The 16,331-nt window shown below is 41.6% G+C and overlaps 1 pseudogene; it reads left to right on the top strand.

Annotated features, from left to right (window-relative positions):
- The first annotated feature begins 445 nt into the window (after positions 1-445).
- Positions 446-1,517, top strand: LOC127679746 (secreted frizzled-related protein 4-like; annotated as a pseudogene).
- The last annotated feature ends 14,814 nt before the right edge of the window (positions 1,518-16,331 follow it).

The following is a 16,331-nucleotide window of genomic DNA, read 5'->3' as shown; positions in this document are numbered from 1 at the left end:
AAAAGGAGAGACTTTGGGGGAAATGCAAAACTATAGCCCTTGGCTGTGGAGTGGCGGAGATGACATCATTGCTTCTGCAGGAGTGCTGGGGGTGGAGCAGTGGAGTGGGAGCCTGCTCTGTTCTTGCTGCTGCCAATGCTGCTGAGTTCACATTAGGGGAGAGTCTGGATAAATAGGGTTCCACAATGGCCATGGCCCGCGGCGCTCTGAGCTGCCTGGCCCAAGACTGGAGCTTCCCATGCGGGTCTGTGATGAGTGCTGGCGCTGCTGGCGCTGGTGTGCCCAGGGGGCATCTACAGCCAAAGCCCCAGAACTCCCCAACAGTGCGGACTGGAGCTCCAGCAGGAAAGCTCACTCCACTGGCCCTAGGTAGAGATAAGGAGAGCAGCCCGGCTGGAAGAAAAAGGTCCTCCCAGCAGGGACTGCAGCCCAGGAAGACAGTGCCATGATCTTCTCCGCCATGGTGGCTTCATGCCTGTGGCTGTGCCTGGCTCTGGGAGCGCAGGGAGAGCCATGCGAGGCTGTGTGCATCCCCATGTGTAGGCACAAGCCCTGGAAGGTCACCCAGATGCCCAACCACCTGTACCACAGCACTCAGGAGAACGCCATCCTTGCTCTCTAGCAGTATGAGGAGCTAGTGGACCTGAACTGCAGCTCCATGCTGCACTTCTTCCTTTGTGCCATGTACACACCCAACTGTACCCTGGAGATCCTGCAGGATCCCACTGAGCCCTGCAAGTCTGTGTGCCAGCGAGCATGTGACGACTGCGAGCCCCTCATGAAGATGTATAACCACAGCTGGTCAGAGAGCCTGGCCTGCGGTGAGCTGCCGGCCTATGACCCTGGAGTGTGCATCTCTCCCAAGGCAATAGTCGCTGACCTTCCGGAAGATGTAAAGTGGATAGACATCACACCAGATATGGTGGTGCAAGAAAGGTCCTTTGATGTGGACTGTAAATGTCTGAGCCCTGATCAGTGCAAGTGCAAGAAGGTAAAGCCAACCTTGGCAACAAACCTGAGCAAAAATACAGCTATGTTATTCATGCCAAAATAAAAGCCGTCCAGAGGAGTGGTTGCAATGGGGTCACAACTGTGGTAGATGTGAAAGAGATCTTCAAGCCCTCCTCACCTATATCCCTCGAATGCAAGTCCCTCTCATCATCAACTCCTCCTGCCAGTGTCCACACATCCTGCCCCATTATGATGTCCTAATGATGTGTTATGAGTGGCATTCAAGAATGATGCTTCTTGAAAATTGTTTAGTTGAGAAATGGGGAGATCAGCTCAGTAGAAGGTCCATACAGTGGGAAGAGAGACTTCGGGAACAGCAGAGAACAATTCAGGACAAGCAGCAAACAACCAGCTGCCCCAGTCACAGTAACCCCCCAAAGCCAAAGGGAGGGTCACCTGCTCCCAAACCAGCCAGTCCTAAGAACATCAAAGTGAGAAGTGACCCCAAAAGTCAAACCCGAAGAAAGGTGCAAGCTAATTTCTTTCCAAGATGGAGCCACCCTTGAAGGAGAAGGCGATGCTGCCTGGAACAGCCTATAGAATGCCACCCACCACTTGCCTTAAGGACCCTCTGGGGTTCTCTTTATAGACACATCTTGCAGCATTTCTCTTAGTGATGGCTTCAGTGTTTCACATTAAGTCACAGAGCCCTGTTATTTGTTGGTTTCCTGGTATGGAAAGTAGAAGAGGGAAAGTTGGGGAAGGGCGCCTGCATTCAGTGCTCTGTGTGCATACTGTGTGACCTTCAGTTTTGGGAATTTGACCTATAATGTATGTGCATTGTAAAGTTCACATGCTATATCAAACAAAACTTTTTTGACAAAAATATTGAATATCCTTTAATTTCTGTTAGGAAGTTAGTGATATATTAAATGTTATTGAAAACATGTTTTTGACAACGGCAGGAGGAATGGTACTTAAAAGATCTTCATGTGTGTGGTCCGTAGGAAGGTTTTTCATATGAGTGTGGCTTTGAAAAGTTTAGAGCTATGGGATGTGGGAAATGGTGTTATGTGTTTGTCAGACTTTCAATTCTGTCTTTACCTAGAAACTTTGAAAAGAAAGCTAAAAATGACAAGTAAAGAGGGGCAGACTGTCAAGGTCTATGTTCTTGTCACCTGGCTACCACACCATCCAGGAGATGCTCCTCACCAGTTACCCAGGGGCCGCCCCACAAACGGTATTCTTTCTTCCTCTATGACTAAAGCAATAAAGAGCTATCTAGGAAAATAATAAAACAGAAGAAGAAGAAGTCAGGAAACTGCCTTTTTTAGGCCTGTTCTTTTCTTTTCCTCCTTTCACCCAAGTTTTACTCCCAGCAATAAGTGTTATGGGGAGACATCGGGTCCGTCTGTTGGTGGCACTAGGGGCAGGCTGGTGGCACTGCAACACCCCTTCCCCCATCTTGCCTACAAGTTGCATGACCTGCATTGGAATCCACGGGGTGGGGTGGGGCAGGGAGAATCCTTTCAGATCCTGGATGCTGTTGAATTCAATGTATTTTGCTCCCTTGCCTGCCCTTTCCCAAGCTAGGGGAAGAGAGAGCTGCCTTCTTCTGCATGAGAATGCTTAGGGTGTCTGCCTGCTGGGATGCCCCTAATTCTTTCTTCTCCTTTCTCACAGCAAATCTCAGGTTTTCTCAGGAAAAAGCTCACATTTCGCATATTTACATTTGCATTTTATTTTTAAAACAATCCTATCAAGGCAAAAATCTGTGTGGGGGGACATACTTCTCTCCCAACCAGGTCTAAACTTGCCTGGAAGGCTGCACCTGTTTTGAGCCCCTACCAGGAAGGGGTGTTTGTGGGGGATGGAAAGAGGAAGTTCTGTGGCCCCCAAATCATTGGGAGAGAGCAGTCCGCCCGCCCCCTCACCAGGCTGCCAGCTCGGCGCACCCGAGGGCTGAGCCCAAGAAGCTGGCCTCTGAAGGTGCTGGTGCAGTGCTTGTCAAAAAATGCCCTTCAGGTCTCAATTTCCTGGCCGGCCATTTCTTTAGCTTGCAAGGCTCGCCCTGGGTCACTTCGGTTCTCCAGAGCAGTCCCGCAGGTGCTCCTTCCCTCTCTCTCTCCCTTTCTACTCCGTGCTTGCCCAAGGCTGAACCCAAAACGCACTGCCAAGAAGGAGCAATAGACTCGGGGGCACTCAGTGTGCCCTGCCCCGCAGTCCCCTCCCAAGCCGAGCTCAGCTCCTGGACTCTTGATTACCCAGATGAGTGTCATTCAGATTTAGGTCAGCATGTCTGAGGCCTGCTTCCCTGGCTGCCTCGCTGGGGTTCTTGTGTGCTCCTGTTCCCCGTCACTGTCCGCGAGCCCGAGCCCCTCACCCAGGCTGGGGAGCACCCCGGTCACCTCAGCCACACTTATTTCGCTTCCTCCCATGGAGGAGTTTGCAGCAAAACCGGGCAGCACCAGGCCAGGAAGTGGAAGGGAGAGCGCCATTCGCATCGCAAAGCCAGCTTGCCAACTCTCCCTCCCCGAGGCCGACCCTCGGAATCCCAACTGCAACTTTTCCTTTCCCTCTGGTTTTCCCCTCAACTGCAGCGAGCGGGCGGGCAGCGGCTGTGGGTGGCAGAACAGCGAAAGCCAAGAGCTGGAGAGTGGGTGGGTGGGTGGGGAAGCAGGAGGGAGAGGATGGATGGAGAGAGGGGGTGAGGAGAGGGGAGGGTAGGCGAGATTCCGCTCTCCTGCCACTCCCAGCCTGTGCGGGTGGGGGGGGTGAGAGGGAGGAGGCCACGAGGAGGAAAGCGAGGAGGGAGGGGAGGAGGGAGGGGAGGGGGGAGGGAGGGAGCCAAGGAAGACGCTCCAATAATCTGTGTGTTTCCTAAGGCTTGGAGTACTTGTACATTTCTGCAGGCGCATAGCTAGCCATTCACCGCGGCTGCTGCAGCTCTGACTGCATCTTCCTTCTCTTCTTCCTCCAGCTCCGTGCCTGTGCACATGAGTGTGTGCGACTGTGTGTTGCAGGTGTGTCCAGTTTAATTCTGCCCAGGAGGTGGGACTTGGTGACTTTAGCACCATCTTTTTTCTTTTTATTATTATTATTTTTGCTTCCCCACCGTCTGTTGCTGCAACAGTGCAAAGCCTCGGACTCAGAGTAGGAGGGCTAGCATCCTTTTCAGAGCTCCTGGACCCGGCAAGCCGGCGAGCGACAACCTGGCCACCACACCTGGCAGAACGCGCCACAAGAGGGACCCAAGGCTCCCACCCAGCGGGGCAGCGGTGGAGGCGGCCGGGATGGTTTCCTGTGCTGAAGGATTTTGCATCTGATCATTAGGCATTTCAAAGAGAGGCCCCCGTTCCCCTTCCCCCCTCCCTCACTGTCTTTGTTTCCTACCCCCCACCCTGTTCTCCCCACTCCCCACTCCCCCCACCCCATCTCTCTCTCTCTCTCTCTTTCTCTCTCTCTCTCTCTCTCTCTCTCTCTCTCTCTCTCTCTCTCTCTCTCTCTCTCTCTCTCTCTCTCTCTCCTCCTCCTCCTCCTCCTCCTCCTCCTCCTCCTCCTCCTCCTCCTCCTCCTCTTTTTTAGAACTAGAGATCAGAGGTGGATGTCTCTCTTCGCCAGCCAAGTGTAGTTTCTGGCGGATTTTCTCACTTGGAAGAGTCTGCCTGGACTGTGTGGGCTCCCTGCTGTCTTGCCCTGCAGGTTGTGTCTGCAGCAAGACTGAGATCAATTGCTGGCTGCCCTGCCAGAGGATGAGAACCTCTTCCCTCTCCTGGAAGGGCAGGATTCAGGGAACAGCAATGGGAACGCCAGCAACAATGTCACGGACATCTTAAGGAATATCACTTCCATGGAAGTCAGGTGGTCGCTGCCCAGCCCGCCCCGCCCCGCCCCAGCTCTGCATCTCCCTCTTGCCCCCACCCCCACCCCCACCCTTGAACCAGCCCCGCGTTCCCCAGCTCGCCTCTGTTCGCAGCCCATCCAGTGCATCAGGCTTGCCCCCCACTAAAGAGCAACAGTTTGGCTAGGCTCAAGTGGAATAAAGTAGAGGCTGCTCGGTTTCCTGACTGGTGGTGGCAGATAGAGGCCAGCAGAGGCAATGCTTGCCTGAGGAGACAAGGTGACAGACAGGGACTGCTTGGGAACCAACCCAGATTTCTTGTTTTTAACTGTTTCCTTTTGGAGGCAGCAAAACATGCCAATAAGTAAACAAGTTGGATGCTGGCTTCTCCCTAGGAGACTTTGGACCTGTTCGGGCCATTATGGACGCCTACCTCTTTGCTTCTCCTACCCCCAACCATGCCTCCTTCTCCAACCCCATTTTGTGCATTTCTGAGACATCTCCCACCTCTTTCCCACCCTCATCTGCATCTGGGCGCCTACAGACCCTTTCCTGGCTTGGACATTGACAAAGTAAGTTTCAAAAATACCCACATAAAATTTGGCCTGACAGTTTTTAACAAGAATAGGAAACTAAAAAATGAAAAACACAAAATGTAAGGTTTAAAATGCAAGGCCTCATCAGAAAGTTGAATGAAGTTAAATCCTGTGGTCAAGGATATTTAATGGTATTAAAGGAATGGTTACATTTTGACAAGTTTCCATCCAGCTAAACTTATGGATTTGCAGTTGTATGAAAGAGAACTGTATTATGTTAGGAATTACTATTACCTGGTAATTGTTTTCATGTGGGCATATGAAGATACAAGTATGCATCAAACTGACAAAGGATGAAACTTGCTATCTGGGTTTTCAATTTAAGATCTAAAAGGAAAACCTTAGGACCAGGCATGGTGTTACATGATTTTTATCCCAGAGTTCAGGAGACAGAGCCCTGCAGCTCTCTGAGTTCAAGGTTAATCTAGTGAACAAGTTCCAGGACCACCAGACTTAGGCAGTGAAGTTTTTTGAAAAATAGAGAGTAGGTGATAATGTAATAGAAGGGGCCATGTTTCAGCCACACCAAGTGGCAGAACTCAGCAGCTTTGTCTATGTGGCTATGGATTTAGAGGCAAGAATAGCAGGGACTAGTGAGACAGTTAAAGCTAGATAGCTGTAGTTCAAGAATTAGAGGTGATGGAGAAGAAATCAGCATCACTGGGGTGAAATCTTCTGGGTAGTGTTTTCTGAGTGACAAAGGAGGAGTTTTCCAGAGATTGCCAAGGTTGGACCTAGTGTTGCAGCTGGACTTGGTCATGTGTAAGAATCTCCTAAGTGGTCATGGTTTCGAATGCATGAAGTTGTCATGCAGAACAGCTGAGGCTTGGCACCATTGAAAAAACATAAGGGGAGGCTATGGGTCAACTATGAGCCGATTTGCAACAGAAGAACCCAGCATACTGAATATGCAAGTACCATGGGATGAGCAGCAAGAAGAGAAGTCACAGGAGGGTGGAGTCAACCAGAGCTTAGAGAGATAGAGAGGGCAGAGCTGGAGAAATGACCCAATCAGTTTTCAGGGGCAGAGAAATCATGTGTGGATCCTGGAGATTGAAACAAGAAGCTGTGATATTGAAATTTCCTTGGAGACACCAAGATTTTGAGATGTGATACCTGCTCAGGAAAACTGTTTTAAGGGAATAAAGCCACTCAAAGAGAAAGAATGCTGCTGCATTGAACAAAGCAGGAAAGAGTTGGAGATCTGAAGAATACTTTGACAACAAACATGGAAATACAGAGTTTGGAGATTATACATCTGGCTTTGGTCTTATTTAGGTCCACCATTTCCTCATGGGGCCTTTCAGAATGGTGAAGTATATAGTGTGAATTTGGAGGTATATGATGTGCTTTTATGTTTTTGAACATGATTGCATGATAGGATTAATTTAAGAAGAGTTGTTAACCTTTGGACTCCTTTGGGACTGCTATAGATGATGGGGACTTTTGAAGTAGTAGCTCATGTATTCTACATGTTTAAGTATGATCCCTATACACTCATGTGATTGAGCAATCATATTGGGGACAGGCAGTAGAATACGGTAATTTAAATATGCCATACAAAGTGAGTGGCATTAAGTGGTGGTGTGGCCTTGTTGGAGGAAGCACATCACTGTTTGGGTGGGCTTTGAAATTACTACCAGTGCTCAAGAGACCCTCCTATTCAGTTCCTGGAAGACACCCTTCCTGGCAGTTTTTGAATAAAGATGTAGAACCTTCAGCTTCTTCTCCAGCATCATGTCTGCCTGCATGCCTGCCATGCTTCCTGCTATGATGAAAATGGACTAAACCTCTGAAACTGTAAACCAGCCCCAATTAAATGGTTGTTTTTATAGGAGTTTCCTTGTTCCTGATGTCTCTTCATACAGTGGAAACAAAAGAAAGAAACATTGTGAGCTCATTTAATGTTGTCAAAACTGCACAGTACTATAGTTTTCATTTTCATGAAAGAATATGTGTTAGAAAGAAACCTCATGAATGTGTTTAATATAATGAGGCCTTTGAACACCCCTATGTTCTTGATCATCATGAAACGATTCATATTGGAGAGAAATTGCATGAATGTAAGCAATGTTGCAAAGCCTTTATGTTATGGGATCCACTGAGTTCCAAGAAAATTCAAACACCACCAGGACAATTCAAATGACAAGAATTTTTTTTTTTTTGTAGTTAGCTTGCTACTCATTAATTAGGACTACTTAGCCATTGATTTTTTTGTTGTTTTTTTTTTTTTTTTTTTTTTTTTTTTTTTTTTTTTTTTTTTTTTTTTTTTTTAGTCATGTAACCAACAACTTTCCTTAAGGAGTCTAACAGCTCAGGAATTGCCTTTGGTTAATTTTTGTTCATCCTACATGCGACCATGTGATCTTCAAATAAAAGTAATTTTACTTAATCCTTTGTAATTCATATTGCGTTCATCCACTTTAGTTATACTGCTCTAGTTAAACTTTTAGGTAGTACTTTGTAAAGATAGAGAATGAACCACTTTGTCTTGTATGTGAATTAGTGGAATTGATTGGAATATCTCACCATTTAATTTAATATTGGCCACAGGCTTGCTGTAATGTGATGTTAGTATGTTTAGGTATACCCCTTGTGTCCATATTTATTCCAGAAAATTTTCCATAATGTGGTGTTAGATATTGTCAGAGCATTTTAATCACCTAATGAAATCAACTAATGTTGTTTAGGTCTATATACATTAAATAAATAAATAAATAAATAAATAAATAAATAAATAAATAAATCTTTTTTATTGGTGTTTATTTTAGTTTGATTTAATTATGGTAAGTTAATTCTATCCAGGGAATTACATTTTTTTTTAGAATATCCTATTCAGTGGAGAACAGGTTTTTAAAAACTTGGTCTTTATCATTCTCTGAATTTCTTCATTGTCTGTTATTTTTCCCCATTTTCATTTTAGATTTCAGTAATGTTCATATTCTGTATCTTCCAATAAGTGTTTGTCTGTATTGTCTAATAAAATGCTCAAAGGACTAACTCCATGTTTCATTGATTCCTTGTTTTCTTCTCTTTGTGTTTTATTGGTTTCAGCCCCCAGTTGGATAATTTCTTGATGTCTACACCATTTTTATAATTGCTCATTCACTTCTTTCTGTTCTATATTTTAAGTTGTGCTCTTATATTGCCAATATGTGAAATTTCCAATTTTTTAATATAGGCATTGGTGCTATGAACTTTCTTCTAAGCACCACTTTTATTTTCTTTGTGTAAAATAGGATTGTGCATGTTTCCTATTCATTTTCAATGTATTCTAGAAAATCTCTAATTTCTTCCTCTATTTCTGCTTTAACCTATTTTTCATTCAGTAGTGTGGTGTGCAGCTTTCTTAAGTTTGTGAGGCTTGTGTTCTTTCTGGTTTTGTTGATATGCATCTCTATTTCATGGTGTTCTGATAAGACGCATGGTGTTCTTTCAATTTCCTTGTACGTATAGGGACTTACAGTGTGTCTGAATATGTGGTCAGTTTACGAGTACATTTCATGAGGTGGTGAGCAGAAGGTATATTATCTTATACTTCAGTAGAATGTCCTATACATATCAGCTGGACTCATGTTCATGCTGACAGTTAACTGAAATTCTGTTTAGTTTTGTTCTAGAGAATTTGTCCATTGGTGAGAGGGGGGTATTGAAATCCCTTAGTATAAGTGTATGAGGGTTATTACATTAGTTTAGCTTTAAAATTGTTTCTTTGACGTAGTTTGGTTACCAAGTATTTAAGGCAAAGATAATAAAGATTGCAATGCTGTCTTTGATTATATTTATTCCTTTGAGGAACATACAGTGTATGTCAATTCTTTTGATCATTTTTTTGTTAAAACCTATTTTGCTAAATTTTAAAATGGCTGCACCAGCTTGCTTCTTTGGTCCATTTGATTTGAATATATATTTACTCCCCTTTATCTTGAAGCAATGCCTATTCTTGCTGTTGAGCTGCAATTCTTGTTTGGAATAGAAGGATAGGTTTGTTTTAGCATCCATAGTGTTAGCTGTGTGTTTTAATTTGGTGAACTAGGATCATGAATATTGAAAGAATAAATAAACAGGGATTGTTAACTCCTGGAATGTTGTTGTTGCTACCACGGGTTGTGCTTGTGTGTGTTTGTGTGTGTGTGTGTGTGTGTGTGTGTGTGTGTGTGTGTGCTTTTCCTTCTTTAGCAGATAACACAAGATTTTTGACTATCTGTGTATCATTAACTTCTTTGATTTGGATTCTTCAATCACTTTTTGAGGTTTGTTTTTGTAGACAGATATTGTTCAAATTTGACTATCATTGACTATCTTATTTTTCCATTTGTGGTGATTTAATGTTTTTCTACTTATAACAATCTGGGCAGCTGTACTTTCTGCAGCTCGTGTGTGCAAGCCCTTTGGCATTAACACTCTTCAATGAGAAGTCATCTGTGATTTCAATATATCTTTCTTTATCCTGTTTTTTGACTTTTATACTTTTGCAGCTTTTAGTGTTCTTTCTTTGTATTGTATGTTTTGATTATTATTCAGGGAGGAGATTTCACTTTATGATCCATTCTGTCTGCTGTTTTGATTATTCTTGTACTTTTATAAGTACTTCCCTCTTTAGGTTAAGAATTTTTTCTTGTATGTTTTTGTTGTCAATACATTCTGAGACTTTGATCTGCTGTTCTTCCTCTATTCCTAGTACTGTAATGTTTTGTACTTTCACAATGTCCTAGATTGTCTGGATATTTTATGTCAGTAAATATAGATTTAACATTTATTTTTGCCTGAGGTGTCCATTCCTTCTATTGTATCTTCAGTGCTTGAGATTTGTCTTCCTTCTCTGTACTCTGTGAATATTGCCTTTATAGTTCCAATGTACATTCCAAAATTTTTATTTCCAGTATTACCTCTGTCTGTGTTTACTTCACTACTTCATTTTCTAGGTATCTAACAGTTTATTTCCTTCAATTCTTAGTTTGTTTTTTCTTTGCTGTATTTATACAATTTATTGGTTTTCTCTACTTTTTTGTCTGTGTTTTCCTGGCTGTCTTTGAGGTTTTTTTTTTTTTTTTTTATTTCCTCCAATTGTTGGCATTTTCCTGGGTTTCTTTGAGTGATTTAGCTGTTTCCTCATTAAGGACCTCCTTCAACTTCATATAGTTGGGTTCAAAGCCTTTGTCTTATAATCCAGCTATTTTGGAATATTTAAGACCTTCTATAGTAATATAAATTGACTCAATGTCATTAACAAGAGAGGGATAAATGTTGGTCCTTATTACAAAATCTAGTTCCAACATCATGAAATGGAATGATATTATCACTTCTCAAAGTGAAAAGTTCTTTTTCATGAGGATGAAGTTGATATAAAATAGTTTGTTTCCATTCAATGAAATATATTGTGGGTCCCACCCAAGATGCTTGGATAAAAAACTGAACTTATGTCAAACCAAATTACTATAGTTATATCACTTCAAAAAAAATAGGAAATCTGGGAATCATGTGGCCCTATCTATAAAGACTATTATTTTTCTAGATTTAAAATGTTCAGCCTGTGAGAAAAATTATGTGCTCTAATACAAGATTCTAGACTCTGGACACATGACCTAAAAGCATGTTACATTTTACAGTAAATTTCGGAATAATATTATAATTACATCATTTCTGTCCTGCCTTTCATGATTGTTTAATAAATATGCCTAAAGTCCAATGCTGGAGAGAAGAAAGGTAGAGGGTACTGAGCTCCCTGGCTTGGTGTCTGTGGTTGAGACCATGAAGGAGAAAGAAGAGGAAGAAATAAGAATGGGCCATGGGTTAGGTGGATTGGCCAGAAGGACTGGCCTGGGTGTGTGAGCAGCCTGGATAGAACATGGCAAGTGATGTCTCACAGTTATTAACAGGACATATGCAAAATAGTCTGTCCAACTCTAGTGCTCTAAATCTCATTATAAATACCAAGTATTTTCTGTCTTTTATTTGGTACCTCTATGATTCAAGTGTGATAAAAAAAAATATTATTTACCACCACAAGGTTGATTTAATTATCATTTGTGTCAAATGATTGAAATGCAATGGGAAGTAAGATGGCAGAGGATAATCAGTAGTCCTGGCTCCAGTTATTTCTAGAAAATGTCACATTATGCATATATTTTAAGAAGACTAAGGGGAGGGTTTGTTCCTGTAACACATTATTAAATGAGAAGGTGAAAGCCATCCTGCTGTTCCCTGTGGTGGTTCATGAGTGAATCTTCAGATCTCAAGAGACAAAGCAGGAAGATCATAAAGCCAAGACCCTGCTCAGCTATCTAATGAATTAGAGGCTAGCCTAAGTGAAATTAGACTATGTCTCACTTCCAGCTCAAATATTTTTATCAAGAGTGGATAAAGAAAATGCCACATGAATACATACATACATACATTTCCCTTTCTACTTCATTGTTTTGTATGTTTATAACAACTTAGGAAAAATTAGTAGAATCAATAATAGAATATTAAAATAAAATTTGATGGGGGAATTTAAGTTTACCTTTTGGATTTTCTCTTTTCCATCTGTATTTATTTATTTTCTTTAACAAATATGGATTGCTTGTGCAGTTTAATTAAAAGCACAAGTTTTGACAAATCATCTACAAAACAGGTGTGGCCTATAGTGTGTTATACTTTATTCTAATTCCTATGGATTAAAAAAATAAGTATTAAATACACATTTGTGTTCCAGCTGCAGAGGTCACACATGGATGTGGAAGGTCTCTTGTAAGAGAAGGCTAATAAATTTGCAGTGTATAACATAAATCACAAATGTCCAGTATCAGATTTTTTGTTTTCTCATTAAGCAGCAGCAAAGCTTGCTTCAGAACAAGACATTACTTTGCTTATTGCAAGAAAAGCTTAGTAAGGTGAAAGCAGAGTTTGAGAGCTGGAGCAAAAGCATCTGAATATGAGAAAAAATCAGAAGCCCATAGAGCCATTTTCAGCCTAGTTGTCTGCAGTGTGATGAACACTGAAGGGAGGAGGCAGCTAGGTAAAAAGGTAACTTAGTGCCATCCTTACTTCAGAAGATTAACACATCTGTTGGTACATGGTGTGCAGTTGTTGATCTGGAAAATGCCTTTTTGCCACTATATCTCCATTAACATCACCAGAAACAATTTGCTTTACTTGACATTTATAGTAGTATGCCTTTATAGATTTGCCTTGAGGTTATATTATGGCTAGAGCTCTGTGTCATAACTAAGGTAGAAGGGATCTTGATCATCTGTTTTTTGAATAAGTATGATATTAGTAATCCAAAGTGCACAATATATAGAATTAACCTAGTGAACACGTGATGTCAACTAATTTGGACTCATTAGTAACCCATAAGTACATCAGAGGACTGAAAATAAATCCAACATAAAGTTAGTAGTTGTATTAGTTTGGGTTCTCTAGAGTCACAGAACATATAGATAGCCTTTATATAGTTAGGGAATTTGTTGATGACTTACAGTCTATAGACCAACTCCCCAACAATGGTCAGCAGCAGCTGTGTATGGAAATCCAAGGATCTAGCACTTTCTCAGTCCCATGAGGCAAGCAGGCAATGAAGAGTGAGTAAATCTTCCTTCTTCCAAGGTCCTTATATATCTCCAGCAGAGGGTGTAGCCCAGATTAAAGGCTGTAGGTCTCCAAAGGGGGTTTGGCCCACATTACAGGCGTGTGGGTCTCCAGCAGAGGGTGTGGCCCAGATTAAAGGTATGTGCCTCCATGCCTTTAATCCCAGATGATCTTGAACTCAGAGATCTCCCTGCCTTAATCTTCTGAAATTCATAGCCACTATGCTTCAAGATCTCCATGCCAAGATCCAGGTCAGAAACTTATATCTCTGAGCCTCCAAATTATGATCATAGGTGAGCCTTCCAATTCTAGATTGTAGTTCATTCCAGATATAGTCAAGTTGACAACCAGGAATAGCCACTACAGTAGTCTTCTAATTTAGTAAAATGCTTAGGAATCTAGTGGTGTAGGGTTTTCAGAGAAGTTAATTCCAAGTTGAAAGATAAGCAGTTGCTCTTTGCAACATAGAGAAAGAAGCACAACAGTTAGTGTGCATATCAGGACTCTGGAGACCAAGCAGGGTTAGTCACAGTACAAAAAGGGTTGGAAAAGAGGTTAAAAGCTTTCCTGCTTTGACTGTGATTGGTATTAGGAAAGAACTGAGAGGTAATTAATTTTAGATGATCAATAAATGTCCTGACTGGCCATTTCTCAGATCTGTACACTAGGAAATCAAGGATCTGGATCAAATACTGAACTTATGTTAAACCAAATTACTGTAGTTACACTAGTTCAACCAAAAGAGGAAATCCAGATATCCTGATGTGGCCCTATCTAAAAGGACTATTATTTTTTTAGATTTAAAATGTTCTGCATGAAAGAAAAACTATCAGTAAACTTTATATGCTCTAATACTAGATCCTAAACTCTGTTCAAATGGCCATAAAACCTGTTACATTTTGCAGTTATATTGGGAATATAATTACAACATTTCTTTCCTGCCTTCCATGATTACAGAATAATGATGCCTAAAGCGTAGTGGTGGGGAAAAGAAAAGTAGATGGTGCTTCAGTTCCCAGGCTTGGATTCTGGGGTTGAGACCATGAAGGAGAGAGAAGGGGAAGAAAGAAGACTGTGCCATGGGGTAGGTGGATTGGCCAGGAGGACTGGCCTGCTGTATGAGCAGTCTAGGTAGAACATGGAAAATGATATCTCACAGTTATTAACAGGAACTATACAAAATAGTCTGTCCAAATATAATAACTGAAAGCTTATTATAAATACCAAGTCCTTTGTGCTTTATTTGGTACCTCTATGATTCAAGTGTGTTAAAAGATAAATAAAAAATATTTACCAAAACAAGGTGGCTTTAATTATCGCTTCTGTCCAATGATTGAAAAGAAATATATATATAAAGAACTCAAGAAGTTAGACTCCAGAAAATCAAACAACCCTATTAAAAAATGGGGTACAGAGTTAAACAAAGAATTCTCACCTGAAGAACTTCGGATGGCAGAGAAGCATCTTAAAAAATGCTCAACTTCATTAGTCATTAGGGAAATGCAAATCAAAACAACCCTGAGATTTCACCTTACACCAGTCAGAATGGCTAAGATTAAAAATTCAGGAGACAGCAGGTGTTGGAGAGGATGTGGAGAAAGAGGAACATTCCTCCATTGCTGGTGGGGTTGCAAATTGGTACAACCACTCTGGAAATCAGTCTGGAAGTTCCTCCGAAAACTGGGCACCTCACTTCCAGAAGATCCTGCTATACCATTCCTGGGCATATACCCAGAGGATTCCCCACCATGTAATAAGGATACATGTTCTACTATGTATATAGCAGCCCTATTTATAATTGCCAGATGCTGGAAAGAACCCAGGTATCCCTCAACAGAAGAGTGGATGCAAAAAATGTGGTATATATACACAATGGAGTACTATTCAGTCATTAGAAACAATGAATTCATGAAATTCTTAGGCAAATGGATGGAGCTAGAGAACATCATACTAAGTGAGGTAACCCAGACTCAAAAGGTGAATCATGGTATGCACTCACTAATAAGTGGATATTAACCTAGAAAACTGGTATACCCAAAACATAATCCACACATCAAATGAGGTATGAGAAGAAAGGAGGAGTGGCCCCTTGTTCTGGAAAGACTCAGTGAAGCAGTATTCAGCAAAACAAGAACGGGGAAGCAGGAAGGGGTGGGTGGGAGGACAGGGGGAGAGAAGGAGGCTTACGGGACTTTCGGGGAGTGGGGGGCTAGAAAAGGGGAAATCATTTGAAATGTAAATAAAAATATATCGAATAAAAAAAAGAATATAAAAAAAAAGAAATGAAAAATTAAGATTGCATAGGCTACTCATTAGTCCTTGCTCTTGTTCTTTCTAGAAAATGTCACATTGTACTTTCAATCATCTTTTTTTTTTTCTTTAAGAAGACAACAGGGAAGGATTGTTCTTGTAAGCCGTTATTAGATGTAGAAGTTGAAAGGCTGCCTGCTGCTCCATGTGGTGCTGCATGCCTAAATTGCCAGAACTCAACAGGCATGGGAGGAATATCGTAAGGCCAAGACCCAGCTCAGCTATCTTATGAATTTGAGGCCAGCCTAAGATAAACTTACACCTCAAATATTTTCATCAAGAGTAGATAGAAAAAATGTCACATGAATACATACATTCTCACATATCCCTTTTTACCATTTGATTTTTTATGTGTATAACAGCATTGGGAGAATAATTATAATCAATAACAGAATATTAAAATAAATTTTAATGGGGGAATTTAACTTTTCCTTTTGCATTTTTTCATTTTCATATCAAACATGGATTCCTTGAGCAATTTAATCAAAGCTACAAGCTGTGAAAAATAGTCTATATAACTTCTGTGGCCTATGTTGTGTTATAATTTCATTCTAATGCCTATGGATTTTAAAAAATAGTTATTAAATATACATTTGTGGTCCAGCTGCAGAGTCACACATGGATCTGGAGGGTCCCTAGTAGGGGAAGGCCAAGAAAACCCGCAGTGTAAAAGAAAAATCACAAAATGCCCTGCATGAGATTTTTAGTTTTCTCATTAAGCAGCGGCAAAGTCTGCTTTTGAGCAAGGCAGTGACTTCACTTATTGCAAGGAAAGCTTTGTAAGGTAAAGCAGAGCTTGACAGATAGAGCAAAATCATCTGAATATGAGAAAGAAATCAGGAGTCTTTACAGCAGTTCATAGCCCAGATGTCAGCAGTATGATGAACAGTGAAGAGAGGAGGAAGCTAGGTAAAAAGGTGAATTAGTGCCATCCTCAGCAGATGAGCACATCTATTAGTACATAGGGTGAAGTTACTGATCTAGTAAATGCCTTTTCACCACTTTATCTCCATTAATGTCACCAGAAACAATTGGCTTTATTTGGCATTGACAGTAGTATA

This window comes from Apodemus sylvaticus, chromosome 3 (assembly GCF_947179515.1).
Source record: "Apodemus sylvaticus chromosome 3, mApoSyl1.1, whole genome shotgun sequence".
NCBI classification, from domain to species: domain Eukaryota; kingdom Metazoa; phylum Chordata; class Mammalia; order Rodentia; family Muridae; genus Apodemus; species Apodemus sylvaticus.
This window is presented reverse-complemented; position numbering and strand designations above follow the sequence as displayed.